This window comes from Sinohyriopsis cumingii, chromosome 12 (assembly GCF_028554795.1).
Source record: "Sinohyriopsis cumingii isolate HCF-2022 chromosome 12, ASM2855479v2, whole genome shotgun sequence".
In the NCBI taxonomy this organism is placed as follows: domain Eukaryota; kingdom Metazoa; phylum Mollusca; class Bivalvia; order Unionida; family Unionidae; genus Sinohyriopsis; species Sinohyriopsis cumingii.
Window position 1 is genome coordinate 62,415,825 of NC_142972.1, and position 17,149 is coordinate 62,432,973.

A 17,149-nucleotide genomic window follows, 5' to 3' on the forward strand; every position below is an offset into this window, starting at 1 on the left:
TTGTCATTCCAATGAATAATTAAAATATATCATTTACATCCTCTCATTTGAACAAAATGAAACCAACAAAACTGATGTTCAAGGTCATAAGAACATAATTCTCAGGCAAACGTCCATTATAGGAAAACAAAGGTGCATTTTTAGAAACACAATGAAGGTCGAATAATCAATTCTTTGTCACTGTAGCTGTGACAATGTCAAGTCATAAAGCAGTTAACTAATCAGGAATTAGGTCATCTGTTTTTCTTACAGGAACACATGAGTAGCAGTCGAATACCATCACGTTCTTCATCAAGATTTTATCAACACGTGTATGGTCAAAAGGTTACTATAACATGTTTCCCAAACAAAATAACCTCATCTGAAACTACAAACTCACAATCATGAACAATATCAACCATTTAATATTTTAGAAAACTAATTGATCCTTGCAATATATCATCATAACAAACAATGTGTCACACATTATATATATATATATACATATATATATATATATATATATATATATATATATATATATATATATATATATATATATATATATATATATATATATATATATATATATATATATATATATATATATATATATATATATATATATATATATATATATTATTTTAGGGATATTGGCCTGAGGTTATTATGTCCTTGGGACGCGGGTTTGGTCATTTGGAAATTTTGTTCTGCACGCGGAAGATATGAGAAATCTTCGGTTTTTTTTCTTATATTGAATACTACATCTATATATGTAAAATGAAATGAAATGCGCATTGATTAGAAGGGTTGGAAGTTTTCTTCGAACAAAACTAGTGCAAATATATATGAAAAAAGAAACATTTTATGCTATTTTGTCGTATTGTTTGGTTCTCTATTAACATATAAATATTTTTCCTTTACCAATATTAAGGATACAGAAGCCATACCTCATGTGCATGTAAGTTATAACATGTTTAGGTCTATTTTTAGGACTAGAAACTTCTTTCTTCTACAGATAAAGATGGTATTCGTGTTTCCAGTTGGTCCACCTCTAAGACCATTTTAATTGACAGCTGTAAAAGCCTTTGCCGGTCGAACGGTAATTATTGTGATTCTCAAGAAAAGACCCTCCCCGCCACCACCCCCCCCCCTCTCCCTCTCTTTTTCTCTCAGAGATTTCATTAACGTTTTTTGTAGGAAGACGTGCTTTAGGAATGTTGAAAGTCCATTACATCTGGACTGTATCTTCAATGATTTTTAGTCCGCAGTAAAACACAACAATATCCATCACATGTATTTTCGGTACATCATACGACAAGAAGATACTGCATGTATAATAGTGCAATACAATGTCTGATTACAGAGCTTCCAAGCAACTGATGAAATGAAGTTCTCCTCTTTTGAATCGATAGTTAAAAAATGTTCACAGTCTAGCCTTGGTACTACAATTAACAACATATATAAGACTAAAGCAAATATGAATTATCTATTATTTAACAGTATTGTGTGTCAATACATTATTCTCAGATCATTATCTGCGTGATACGCGTTTTAAATTCAAAGACAACGATGTTCATTCGTTTTCGACAATATTTAAACCATTCTTGGCACAATGTGGGAAAAGCATAATAGGTCATACAAATCATGATATCAACCTGTCTCTATAGCAAAAGTATATATATATATATATATATATATATATATATATATATATATATATATATATATATATATATATATATATATATATATATATATATATATAAAGAGAGAAAGAGAGAGATATATTATTAGGCAAACTAATTAACTGCAGACTAACACAAGAAGTGTGTGTGTTTCTATATTTGACTTAGATTTTTCACTTGTCCTATCATCTACTGTCAAGCGAACGGAACCTTTTCTACACCTGATGTCGTTACTGATCAATCCTTCTTTTCTCCGGTAAGTACCTTTGTTTCACTGTCACCGAAAGATCAGTCACCATTCCAAAAGAGTAAAACCAGAGGTTTCTAGAAATTTTCGGATTCTATAAAAATAGCTCGCATTCTCCTATATAAGAAGTTGTAATGCGATTGTATGCAAAAGCTGAATAGGGGTATACCTGGGTATCTGAGTTGATTTGTAACTCGCTTAGACCTGCTGCTCATCCACGGTTTGTATTTTCAATTAAGTGCACTAAAAGAGAATTCATTATCATAGACGAACTGGACACAATTGGTTAAATCAGCAGAGAAATTTCGTTGCTTCTTTTTTCGATTCAAAATCTGAGAAACAATAAGTTGAAAACTTCATACAACATGTACACTAAAAAAGTGAAAATTTAAAGGCAATAAACTTAGCTTATGTTTGTTATGTGGAAGCGGTAGAATCAGAAGTCATCGATAGGATTGAAGGAACGTTACAACGTATTGATAGAATAGGTACTATCAAGGTTATTCCTTACATCAAACAACGTTTTTGATGCTCAAATCATTCTGTGTTTTAAATGCTGTTTCAATAACCAAATCACTTCACTTTTTATGAGATATTTGCTTTGACAACGAATGCCTAGTTACCACAAATATCGTTCAGTTAAGGGACGAAAGTAAATAGGACGAAATACAATCTAGTTATACATTACTTTCAAATCACATAATATGTTAATGACTTGGAATGCCAGGTATACTTTTTCGTATTGTTATGGTGTCATGTACATCTATATTTTGTTGAGAATATGTGGTAATATGTTGTAGAATATTTCAATAAATTCCGGTTGATTGGGGTAGGTCACATGAATAACTAATTTTGAGGCGAACTGATTTGTACGATACGTCACGTGGGATATATTGTGAAATATAGTCGTACTAGAATTATAAGCGTATATAAGATGGATTCCGATTGTGGAGTCCTGTTGTAGGTCTGTTTTATATTTTACATAGATATCATTCGAGAAGAAAAATATTTGTTTGGAATTTTCATTGGAAATTTAAAACGTTCATTATTTGAACTATAATATTGTTCTAAAGCTGATCGGAATTATTTAAGGAGTTCTGGACAATGCCTTCTTGACAACGTCACAATGAATCCGGTTTTGAAATTTATATTGCACGTTTCACATTTTTTGGACATTCATATAATGTTATCAGTGTTATGTTGGATTCACTTCATAATACTTAAAGTTCTTTACAAATTTTCATTTATAACTTTGATAATTATTTTTTTAATTAACTTTTACAAGCTTCTGTATTGTTTCTTATTTATGTTGCTTCGTTTATATCCATATAGTCGTAACAATGAGTGCAGATTGTGTAGGATCCGTTCAGTAGATGTTGCACAATTGGATGGTGATGTACGATCCATTAAGTAGATGTTGTATGTTTCTAAATGTTAAATCTATTAACAACTTTGAGGTAATTTGTATTAACTAGATGGTTTAGGAAAGGTGGGTTCTTAGAAGGATTAAGTTAGTTCCCATTGGATGGGTTACGTAATGAATAGGTGTTTTGAACTATTAGATCGAAAAGTAAGATTTGTCACTTGTTGGATATTGCAACATATACTCGTAATATACTCTTGAAGATGTATATAACTAGAAACGAAGCAATACGATTAATTCCAATTTTAGATATATTCTTGTTTTGGATTCACATTCAATAAATTGAAGTCTGCAGATGTATTTGATATTTTGTTTAGATGATTTGAAAGGACACATTTATTAACTGGCACTACCCCGTACTAATTAGACTAGAATACTATTCTGGGACAATTGTGAATTATTGAAAGATATTAGGGGCAATACGATGGTAAACATATATTACATGATCTCATATTTAATCGGAAAATTCAATTCCTTTGGACTTGAATATAACCTATGTTTGGTCTGATCACTGCATACTAACTGCAATATTTGTATTTCGACTTTATCGAATTTGTACCTGAATATCTACTGATATAAAAGAAACCACGTTCTTTTTTCCATTATATATACTTGTCTGATACGTTTCCTCATTATATGGGAGTATGTGTTATCACTCGAGTGGGGATAACTATTGATTTAAGCTTCTCTGGGACAAAAATGAAAATCCTGCATTAGCCACAGACTCCAGTTCTTTCGTAAATATTATATACGTCAAACAATAATGCTTTCGATGACATACTATAATCTTACTATGTTTATTTAATTTTCAATTCTCACACAAAAACGGGATAAATCTCATATATATATATATATATATATATATATATATATATATATATATATATATATATATATATATATATATATATATATATATATGTGTGTGTGTAAGGGTACTCGGTCTCAAACGGTATCTCGGATTACACCTTTCGATGACATGAAGGAGGCACTTGAATGTTAAACGAGAAATCCTTTGCTAACACTGCCAATTGGTTCGATAAAGGAATAATGTTATACATCAAGGGATTGAATGTGTATGGTCTCAAACAGGGAATTTGACTTGAGATAATAATGACGCTACATGTAATCCGTTTTGTCTATCGGCTGATGGGGTCAACAACTAATATAGCATTAAACTTGAAATGCTAAAGTTAAAATTATATATACAGACCAACGCACACCTTCACAATCCAATACCCCTCAAATATGTCAGATCATTTGTGTTTCGAATAATAACCGTATATACACACACTACGCTCGAATCACAGACCCCTACCCTAGAAAGAAGAGTGTAATAAGTGTTTATATGTAAATTTCACACAAATATTCAAACTTAATATTATTCAGAATGGTAGGAAGTGTTGATAGACACACTTATATATTGTGAAATACAAAAATATAATCAACTATAATATAATAGGGTAAAGAGGTTTTAGTGTTTAGTTGTCAATAACATAGACATGCGCAACATACATACTAAAATCATAAAACACTTAATATGTTGGCGAATATAATTAGTTTCTAATTTTATCCTATTGATATTCGTTGCACTGAAAATGGTCGTTGCTTTTTTGACCAACTTTTGACTTAATGGTTGCACCTCCCGGTTTTGGAGTTGCAGTCTGTATATTTAATGGCAATTATGTTTTTTCTTTGGAGAAGAAGAACATTTATTAAACTAGTCTTGTTGTTCTCATTCCCATGTCTTCCTTCTTCTCCTCCTCATTTTCCTCTTGCTTCCAATCTGGTTGATCCAGTCATCTAAAGTTATCTTGCATTTTCATCTATTTTTTATTCAGTCTCTGAAATCCCCTCTTAGATCTCATGCTCTGTTGTTCTCACATTTACTTGGCTTTCCTTTACCCTCCTCTCCTCCGCCGATGCTGCGTATTTGTTGTGACCTTCTTCCGCCTATGTTGAGCCACATGCTTAATTTAACCATATAGTCACCTTCCTCAGATGCTACTTGAGAGGGCACATGTCCCTTTATTTTTCCGAACACAGGAAGTGCTCCACTCTTTCATCTAATTACTTTTCACTACTTCCCATATGGTAGTTTTCTGCCATTTGTCTGTCGTGACTGTTCGACGATGAATGTCGAGACCGTGAACATTCCACTTAAAATAGCATTCAGCCCTCGTAGAGAATAGAAATGGAACAGAAATGGTGCAGATGTTACATAAATCATTTGTCTTTTGGCGTGTCTTCATTGGTTTACACAAGAGAAAGGGTGTGTTTACAGATTTTTTATATACGCACGACAACATACACTATACCAGCAAACTCATTTTATAAGGGAATTGGATTTTAAATGATTTTATTTTGGTGGTGAGATACAAAATTACCACCATACAAAAACAAACATAAAACACAAAAGACAAAATGCGTGTCAAAATGGTTAGCTTTTTGTTTATTAGAGATATGAGAGAAACGTTTAGTTTTGGTGAGTGGACCTGTATTTATCACATACGATTACGGTTATGTGTCACTATGGGCCTTACCACATTATAGGGTCGACTCTTTCAAAAGGAGAAGTAAAGTCCTTTGTCTCCATTATTTATTCCAGTTGTGTATCTTATTGTTTTCGTATCCGTTGCCTCTGCTGTGTTTGTTGCTGCTCATCAATGTATCGTTGTCTCTCCTTCAATTATTTCCCCCCTCTAATAATTTATTCGTGCTGGACGTTTATACTTGATCATAGGCCAGTTTCAAGATGGTCGACTTCGTGTTCGTTTTCTTCTTGATCATGTCCTGCCTTGCCCGCTGCACCATGGTTCGAGGATATGTTCCTGACCACTAAGCAATGGTCGACCGAACATTTATGTTAGGGAAAAAATAGACATGATGGAAATTATCCCTTCGATTCATTTTCTCCTGTAATATTTATCTTCATTTTGCATTCCCATTCCACCGACTCTATTTATCTCTAAATCTTAATCATGAAGACTGTTAGACATATGAAAACTTCTTTCATTAGTATTCCACTATTGTCAGGATGAAGAAAGAATTTTCACTTCGTAGTGTTATTTTGAATGAGATATCATATTTCATTATGTTTGAAAGTAAACCTTTTGCATATATACTAATTCTTAGAGCTCCAGAATCCTTTCTGTAAGCAGCTAATAGGATCGACACCAACCAGATGTTTCAAACTGTCATGCTATTATGCGCGATGTATCTGTTCATGGATTTAAGATCTTCGGAGTGTAAAGCGAAGGTATCAAATATGTTTACTGGTTTCTGTACGATAAATATATTTTCAGAATAATAAATGTTTATATCGTTAAATACTTGTTGAAAGCTCTCGACAAGCGGTACATTAAATACCCCAGGAGGAAAAGTGTAAATTGCAGTACTGTTAAATGTTAATTTATTTCAAGCTGAAGTTCAGTTATATACGTTAAAGGGTTGAACACTTATTCTACGTAAATAAAATGTTCTTCTCTTATCCACGTACACTGAGCCCGAGTTTACTGTGATTCTATATTCGAATGTAATAGGTTGCTCAAATATTTCTACGATTCGTTCCTTTTCTTGTATGTAATATAAATGTACAGGCATTGATTTTACACACTTTTTATATCTGGCTCTTTCTATCTCGCCTTTTTCTTCACCAAACTTTTCAACCGCTCTGTTGGCCTAGCGGTTAGAGCGTCCGCCTCTTATGCAGGAGGTTGTGTGTTCTATCCCCGTCCGATTCATAACAAAGACTTTACAAAATGGCACTAACAGAAGCCTCTCTTATTGCTCAGCATAAATACGTTATTGTTATTACTTGTTGGACTGGTGTCAGGATAATGTGTAATGTTTTCAGTCTGATGCTACAGTGCTAGACACCACTGAAATCTGCCACACTGCAGACATCATAGCGATATCATTGACACAATGTTAAATCTCAGTTAAAAGTCACACTTACTCTACAGCTGAACTTTCTCGCATTAAAATATTTTGGAACTGTTGCTTCTGTAGTTAAAAAAATCTTACTAATCGACGCCAAATTTCGGTTGGCATGTCAACAGGATTGTTGCTGGTGCAATGAGGACACCCACTTGTGCAATGAAACAAATATTGGTGGCAGTTGGATGAAAACGCTTGCAAATGCTCTCGCACAAATGCACGGGTTGGTGGCATAGACTTCCATAGTTGGACGGCTGAACGGTTTGTAGCTTCCAATCGGGATCTTATCGCTTCTTTTGGAGCAACATCCCGTTACGAAATCGTAAACACGTCGTCGATCATACCAGCTCAGCAGCACGATGCAGACAATCTTCAAACTTTCCAGTTGCGTACAACTGCCGTACAAACTTGAATCTGAGTAGTTACTATATATAAAACTATTTAGTCTGAATACAACAGTCCGTTTATCGACTCTGACTATATGACTTTAATTCAATCGTGGTTTTTGTTTCATTATCTAATGTTTCTATGACTAATGAAAGTCGTGCTACCCATTTGATTAATATATGGGATGATGGCAGATTTAACTTGTTGTGTGCCATCACCTTTTGTCCGAGATTGCTGCACTATGACATTTCCCTAACACTTCCTGCTAGGACTGATGACCGAATAATTATTCTGCATGTTTGTCATTAAATCGTTCCTCAATGGCCTGAAATCAGTATATATTAATAGGACCCTCACGAACTGACACATGTTTTTTGACAACAGCGCAGCAAAACATCTGAGAAATTCTTTACCAGGATTCACTTGTAATATGTAACGATAAGTTATTTCATGCTATTGATGCGCACTGCCTTGCAAATATTAATTGGACTTGTACCGCTCTCCACTCGTGGTGTAAATTTTGAAATGTTGACTTGGATCAGTAAGGACCCGTATAGTTTTCCTCACCATTGTTAAGACTGTAACCTGGGGTCGCGGTGGAAAATATCGTGCGGGTTCAGACACAAACGTTTCTGGTAAAAACTATTTAAGAAACAGTACAATTACATCAGATGGCCACCTGTGTGAAGAGCGGCGCGGAAAGGTTGATCATAAATGTGTCAAAGACAATGTTACAGGCGCCACAGACAGCACGAGACGACAACACATAACAAAGGTTGCACCGCTGATTAAACCAACAAATGAAATTGAAGAACATACTGAGGATATTAAGAAACCAATTTGAGCATCAATGGAAAACGTGGCAATTTGAAGGGAACAACATAAGAACCGTGAATAATTTGGAAATTACTAAACGCGCCAAGACTCTAACAGAAGCTACAATAGCAACTAGTAAGGTTATTACACGCTCACCATAGGTGATGGCTGAATCAAAGATTCGTGCTCATTGAACGTTTTGAAGGTATTATTGTTGTATAGTACTACGACATCGATGTTGAATTCTGTGACGATTTGCGAGAAATATATGCAACCAATACAAGCCCAGTGTTAGTTCGATGATCATAATCTCATCAACGAAATCAGAATTCAGTGTATCCATTTTGCACCTGTTGACGCTGGTGCATAACGCATCACGCACAACTGAGACTGCATTAGCCTCGCTGTGAGTTTATAACAGGTGGTCTATAACCGTCTGGTATTCTAGATGCGAATAGCGCATTTGTGGTTTGAACCGATCATGGAATATAATGGGTAGGGTTGAATGTTCAACATGTGCGTATGATATTACTTAAATCAGTGATAGGTCCGTTGAAGAATTTCAGTCTAGACCGTTAATGATTCTAATGTTTCTAACATGAGCCCAAACTCACCTCCGTTATCATAACTGATTCTAGATAATGTCTCGTTTACATTAGGCAGGCGTCGTTGTAGATCAGTTCTTGAATGTTCCAAACAATCATCAATTTGTGCTTGCATCATCTGCATCTGGGAATTGATATTGTATAGCTCTTGACATTTTGAGAATTGTTATGTTCATTTAATTCAATTTGTTTGTTAGTGTTTGTATTTTTTTAATTTCATTACATGATATTGTACTGCAACATTGCATGTTGGACTTGACCTTCTCCACAATTGAGTACATTTCTGCTTGACCCCAATTGACTTTTTTTTTATAAACAATTATTACATAGCTAAAATATTCTCTCGGTTCATGGGCTTAACATTAGGATCACTATTAATATAAGAAGTAAATATGTTTATTTAGGTCTATGTTTAGGAATTTGATAAGTGAATTTCACATCGTCCATGTTCTTTGTCTGGTAATTATTTGTATTTTGTCAACATCAGGATGGTTCTAGAAGGTTAATGTTCCATTAGGTACTTGTTTTCTATTTTAGAAAATTCTAATTGTGACCTGCGGTCAAGTATATATATATATATATATATATATATATATATATATATATATATATATATATATATATATATATATATATATATATATATATATAAGCTTATAAATGAGATGAATTTTGTTTTAGACCTAGCACTTTAAATTGTGGCATATGTTTTGTCCAGTATTTCATTTCGCGAATTTGCAGATTGGATAAAAAAAAGACTGGGCCTCAAGCAGTTCAAGCGCTATGATATCGACATGATTTGTTTAGTGACTCAATCACTTTAAACGCAAACACAATACTATGTCTGCGGCGGTTGGAAAAATATTAACGAAGCCGCTCAACAACTAATATTATATTTGGTGACTGCAAATCTGACAATGGGAAGATGATTACCGTCGTCTAGGAAGAGGTATTACACGTAGCTAATAATGGTTAAACAATGGTTATATTCAAATATATATCAGCTCTCGTGTTAGACATGGGCGAGCCTGTGTTGTTGTTGCGATGCAAATAAGATTTGCAATATTATTCATTCCCTGCAGGTGAATCCAATCAATCGAAACAATAATTATAAGTGTAGGACAGGTATAAGTTCTTTCTTCCATATGAAGCATTCTTGGGAGAAAAGTGCAAATAATGGTGCTGGTAATACCTATTATCCTGTCGACACAAAAGTTTGCTTTATTAACAACGGAATTATGGTGTTATTCAAAGTGCACGCTATCCCATTGATGGAAAGGAAACCTAATCAAGTCTTTACAACGTTGATATTTCCACAACGGATATTGGTCTGGCTAGATATGGCGATGATTATGCGAGCACAGATGGTTCAAATATGATACTTATCAAAGATACATTTGATAATGATAAATCAGAATCGTATGCAATTATTTAATATCAAAATCATGCTTGCAACGCTGATTCAGATCTACAAGCTGTACATGTAGGCCCTAACGTTAAGAACAACTTCTTTGGGCCTCACTAGAATGTTCGTATGCAACTCAATGGTATGTTGCTGATGGTCTAATGCGGTTCATCGATGCGCCTGTGGGCAATATACACATACATTTAAAAAATTACAATGTCAAGAAATAACATATATCTCGAGATGTGTGCGATTTGGATAGTTAACGTAGCTTCAAGAATTTTCGACTTATATCGTTACTATATATGCAGTTTGGCAGTACTGTGACACCCTTCCGCAGCCATGCAGCATCATATCCCACCTAGTCTCTTATGCTGACGCGAGGTCGACCAATCATAGCGCGAGCGCAAAGCGAATCATATCCTGGCACCATCGTTATAAGTCTTTGGTATAGGGTTCAAACCTAAACTCCTTTATCTGAGGTGGACGATCTAACCACTAGACCACGGGAGTTGTCCCTATCATAAATTAAATATCCAACTTGGTGTAAATCAGCTGCGAAAAATAACAAATGCAATTAAAAACAATAGCATGGTTATATTGAAACTTTCTGCAACAAAATTGACTAAAAGTGCCCAAACACACCTTGTTCAGTTTAAAGCAGCCAAACACATTAGCACCAAGGTTATATTAAAATTCCGAATCATGGGCAATACAAATTCAAAATACGTAAATACTCCATTCCTTGCAGTGACTCCAGTAGTTGCAAATGATGAGGCGTCATGGACTGATGGTTCTGGATCCGGAACGACTCTGAGAATGGAGGTTGGAGGTTGCACATGAATAAAAAAAGGAAATGTCCCTCATTTACCAGGAGCAAGTCGTTGAATAACAGCACGATGTAAGAATGAAAAGAAGAATTTATCTGCAAATATCCGCAGAGAAATTTTTCAGTGCTTAATATTATTGGGAGATACGATAATATAGTAAGATCTAATGAATGTAATACCTGTTGCATTCTACACGAAATAATCCTTCCAATTTCTTTGTCACCTTATGTTAGCATTCTCCACGAAATAAACCTTCTATTATCTTTATCATAGCTTATAAAGGTCTTATAATTCTTACTATGTCTCGACAAAACTAAAAACAAAAAGATGAATTTATCAAATATAATACAGAATTTACCACTTTAAAAGATACTATTTCTAAATTTCGTTTAATAAGCAAACTAAATACATGCAAGAAGCATTATATGAAGTTAAGCAGCATATTAAAGGTATTAACTGTTCAAGATCCTCTTAGGAACCATTCTTTTCTTGATCTGCTAGAATCACCTGAAGATGAATTGTCAGGTATAAAAAAGTTAATTTGTATATTTGTACCATTATAATATTTCAATATATTTATATGTAATATATCCGACGTATAGCACCATACTTTTCATTTAAACATTTGCTAGAGCCCAACCTCTGTCTCTTGTGTGTCAATTTTAATGAGATAACTCTCTATGAGGCTTTTGATTCATCTGGCTTGCTGTTGTCTAGATTTCTTCATTTTTGACTGCCCTTCAGAGTGGTTGTCCTAGTAAATATATTACTTTAAATCAATCAAGATATCGCTTCACCTATTTCAGTTTTACTGTTGGAGTCAGTTCCATCATTGTTCATAAATCGAAACGAGCAACTGTCAGCTTATCACACGTAATGCCATCGTTAGATATATTGCCACATGTCTCAGTCATACCGTAGTATGTTATCATCTTTAAATCAAAGTTATTTAACTCGTTACATTGTCATCAGTCTGGGGTCGTTTCACCTTTAACGCATGATTATGAAACTCACCTACACCATCAAACTTATACGAGACAAAAGTGGCCTCAATTACAAATAACCTTGGCACGCCTATGATTAGATCTTAGCAGACACTTTAAGAGTAGATTGGATCTAAACCAGCGTGTTTTCCACTTTGCTACCGATGATGTTGCAAGCATGCGTTTAAAAAATACTCTTCCATCAAAGCTTGAATCTCCAGGATTTAATTTACTCTTCTTTTTCTGATAATATGATTTATGTTCTTTACTTTAGTTCAAAACGTTAAATAGCTAAACATATATTTTTTATTTCATTCCAATAGAATGCGCAAATATTCATTTGATTCAATAAATGTATTTGAAAAAGATGCATGTCCCCGAAGAGGTTCCTAGCTTATGAATACCTTTGACTACTGTCAGATCATAACATAATGTTTATGTGTAAAACAAATATTCAAATTATACTCCAGTTCTCTACATGTTTTAAAAAAAAACAACATGAAATACAAATGTAAAAATCGAAATATTGGTGTGGAATTCGGATATGATAAAGTACGTTTGCAGTCAATATTCTGCTGCTTTCCTGGAATCACCAACTCATGTTTTTACAAATGTTCGTGATATCTCGTCTAAACAATACTAAAGGATTCGGTATGAAATATATTAACAAAATTAACAAATCACACATGAATTGAAGATTATGAAGATTATATGTAAACCACATGTAAATTACAATAAAGGATGTTTAATCTCCATTACTAATACACTTATAATGGACGGCAAATACGCAAACATTTAGTTTCCTCTCCTTTTTTTGGTGGTCTTGTATATTCGATAAAATTACATTTCAGTATAGTATGGCCTAGTAACCTGGCTACTAATTTATGGTGTATTCAGACTAGCAAGCGATATACAACCACATTTTTAATCGATGTCGTTGAGATTCGAGAGATGGATGCTATTGTTATATCGGTTGGTAATGGTTACAAATATTTTTTATGGGTATTGGTCTGTGGCTGGCAAATAAAATAGTTTATAGTGGGACAGAACTGCAGTGTGGACTATCTATTTAGTGAAGGTATTTGTCGTTTCTTATTAATCATAAGGGCTTCTCCACGTCAGCACCGGACTCGTGTATGTTAGAATCTATATTGTGTCCACGCTGATAAATTCATTGTTCTTTGTCGAAGGCATATGCTGAGATATTTAATACGCTTGCATGTCTCAAAGATGGACCTACCGGGAACTGGATCAGCAGAAAATACGAACACCCATTATCAAAGGGATATTTATTTACAACATACTATAAATCAATAAGAACACTCGGAGCAATTTCGAACAAGTGAAAAAAGAGACTCATGTGCATATCATTGTTTTTTCCTTTACACAATAAAACGTAAAGAATCATTTTTAACTAAATGTTATATGCATGCACTAGACCTTGTCATTCAGATCATGAGTACGAATTTAAATGAGGCATTCAAACGTTTTTCACAAGTCTTTGCTAATGTTACTGCACTTTCAACATCCTGTGTTCACCTTGCCTTTTTCGACAATATGAAATTACTTTCTGCATACACAAAGCATGTATGTATTATGTTCAAACAATACATATGACATTAGTGTGTTCGCATACGTGATATGAAAGTTCACGATTAGCAGCTGTTGAAACCACGCTGTTCATAGAACATATACGAAATTATTATGTTTCGGATGTAACGTTGGACGAACAAATAATTTCCACGCAAAAGAAGCTGAACATGCCATCCAACGTTGATCCATCAGACCCCATGGCGCTGAAATGGATCTGACATGACTTTAGGGCAGATAACAGACAAATAATTACACAACCATAATGTGTATGCGTTAAGCGTCTTGAGTTGATCTGAAACATATGCACTGAACCGTGCAATACATGGACTAGAATGTTTCAAAAGTCACAATACGTGTCATGTATATGTGCGCACAAACTGACAATATAAACTGGTCTACGTTCAGAACGATTTACGCGAATTTGCGATAACCATGTTTACTAGTAAATCTGTTAACAGCAAGGGTAAATTATGAAAAATTACAAAGCACAGAAAGCATGCTCATCATGTATTACACATACGATTCGCATTTCAAGGTAAGACTGCAATCTGAAAACAGACTTAATTAAATCTGAAAGCAATGTGCCCTGTGAAATTTGATGTACAAAATAAAACTGGGACAAAATAATGAAATCTCTAATGAAGCAAAATACTTTTTCAACGCGGATGATAGAAAAAGCTGGAAAAGGTAAATTGTTTCATATCTCATCAGCAGAAATAGGAAAAGGCATACTGAAAAGGCTTCGTACTATATAAGTATATTGGAAGAACTAGTCACTCTTAAGAGCCCGAAACATGAACGAAAACTATGCGATGAATTAGCTGAAATCACAATGTTTACAAGATTACCGTGCCGCAATAAGTCTAGAAATGAGTGAGCATATATATGTCGTTGATATATGCATGATTACACAAATCGAGACCAATCATACATTTATATTAAATTACAATAAAATGGCAATATGTGCACATTATTCCTTGACATTTGAAAATGCCTTAGATCTGAAAGAAATTTGACGAACAAAATGGACATCTGGGACAAAATGTCGAAATGTCTAATAAAGCAAAATACTATTTCAAACAGTGATAATAAAACAAACGGGAAAGGATACATCATTGAATACCTCTAAAGGAAATGGCACCCTGTAAAAGCTTTGCACTATATGCTTATGATGAAAGGAAAAGAGCAATCCATACTATTTCAAAGGACGACTGTGTCCTAATAAATCTGGCAATTAGTTATTATAGATATGTAGTTGTGGTATGCATGACTACAAACGGACATCAGTACCAATGATATATTTGTAATACATTAAAAAGATAATGGCAATTAAGTGCACATGCTTCCTTGACATTTTAAAATACCCTATCCGTATAGCTGTAATAGGTTTTACTGTATCGGAACATAGTACCAAATATCCATGGCATTTTATGGCATACTGAAAAAGCTTCGTTCTATATACCTACAACGGAAGAAGTAGTCTATGTTCTTTGAAGGCACGAAACACGAACGAAAACTACCCAGTGATTAAACTGAAGTCATAATGTTCACAAGAGTTCCGTGGTTTGCAAGATTACAAACGGACATCAGGACCAATGATATATTTATATTAAATTAAAATACAATGGCAATTAAGTGAATATGGTTCATTGACATTTTCAAATGCCCTATGTATATAGCTGTAATAAGTTTTGCTGAATCTGATCATAGTACTCAATATCCGTGGCTTTTTATAAAGTGTTCTCAAAGAATCTAATTATTTCTCCGTCTTGATTAAAAACGTTGGTATTATCTGAGTATATCAAATATAGGACTTTTTGTGGTCATGACAATTGTATCCATCAACCTGTATGCTGCTGTCAGCTAGAACTGGCAAACTTTCATAAATACGTCAGTTTAAAAATCTGCTTGCAGTATTGCAATCATTCTTATCAGCAACACTATATTACAACATTTAGTCTTTTCTGGCGTAGATATCCAAATTATTTCGCAGTTCAATTATGTACTAAAAATTATGAATTCAAATGATAATGTACATGTTTATTTTCTTCTTCCCTCACGCACACACAAACAAACACATACACACAACTGAGAGAAAATATACAAAAATCACAAATACAAATGAAAGATTATTTCAGATATAAAACTCTATAAATGCCTTTATATAATCTCGTGTATTTTCGAAAAGCAAGCAAGAAAATACCAAACGACGTCTTTCTCCATCAATAGGGCATTGTCATTTATTGCCTTCGTCCGTATTCTGATGTAAACAATAGCTACTTTTGAGACTGATTTGCTATTGTGCTTATTGCTATAATAATTTTCTTGTCTCCTTTCCACGATTCATTTTAAACAGATTTTGCATAGCATCTTGTTGTGTTATTTATTCTAAATATATTTAGATACAAATTATATTGAAATTCCTTTATTAGAAAACATTTTATCATTTTCTCCCTTGACAGTATGATATATTTAAATTGATAAATATCACAAATATATGTGTACCAAAATGGAAGATGGCGAACAAAGAAATGAAAATGAAAACATACCATACAACAGGTATTCAGAAATTGGAAATTGCGGCATCAAACGTCGTATATTTGCGTTTTGCAGAAATATCCACTAGCTTAATATGGAAGCAAACCACACAGTCGTTCTATTCCAAAACGTCAACAACAATGATGCAGTTGGTTATGGTGATGGCGTCACTGAAAACAATTTTTGTGTCGAAATTGAAATTATGGATAACCCAAACAACTCAATCGCATAAGTGTTTGTTATTGAATGTGTGGTCTGGAGGTGCATATATCCTTCGTTGTTGCACTTTATACTGGCCCGATACAACATATCGCTCAGTGACAGTTTGTATTGCTAATAAACCCCCAACAGGGTATCATCATGCCAACACGCGGACTTGTGGCGTTTTCAAGATACGAAATGATTGACAGACAGGCAGCAGTACGTGATTTTTGTCACATTTGGATAGTATATAGCTTCGCTGTGGTTAAACAGTGTTCTAGAACGTTCCGACGAAATTTTGCTTGATTTTAGAAAACGATCAGCTGGCACGTGCATATAAAATGCTGTGGTTTTGTATGGACTGGCATTACAACGTCGAGAGAAGACAGTAGATTTGACAGAAATATTTCACTACATTACATCTAATGTATTGCTTTTGAATTGGACGCCTGAAGTTCATTTTGAGCAGAGTGTGACCAGCATACACTTGACTTCACTTATAAATGTGCCTCATG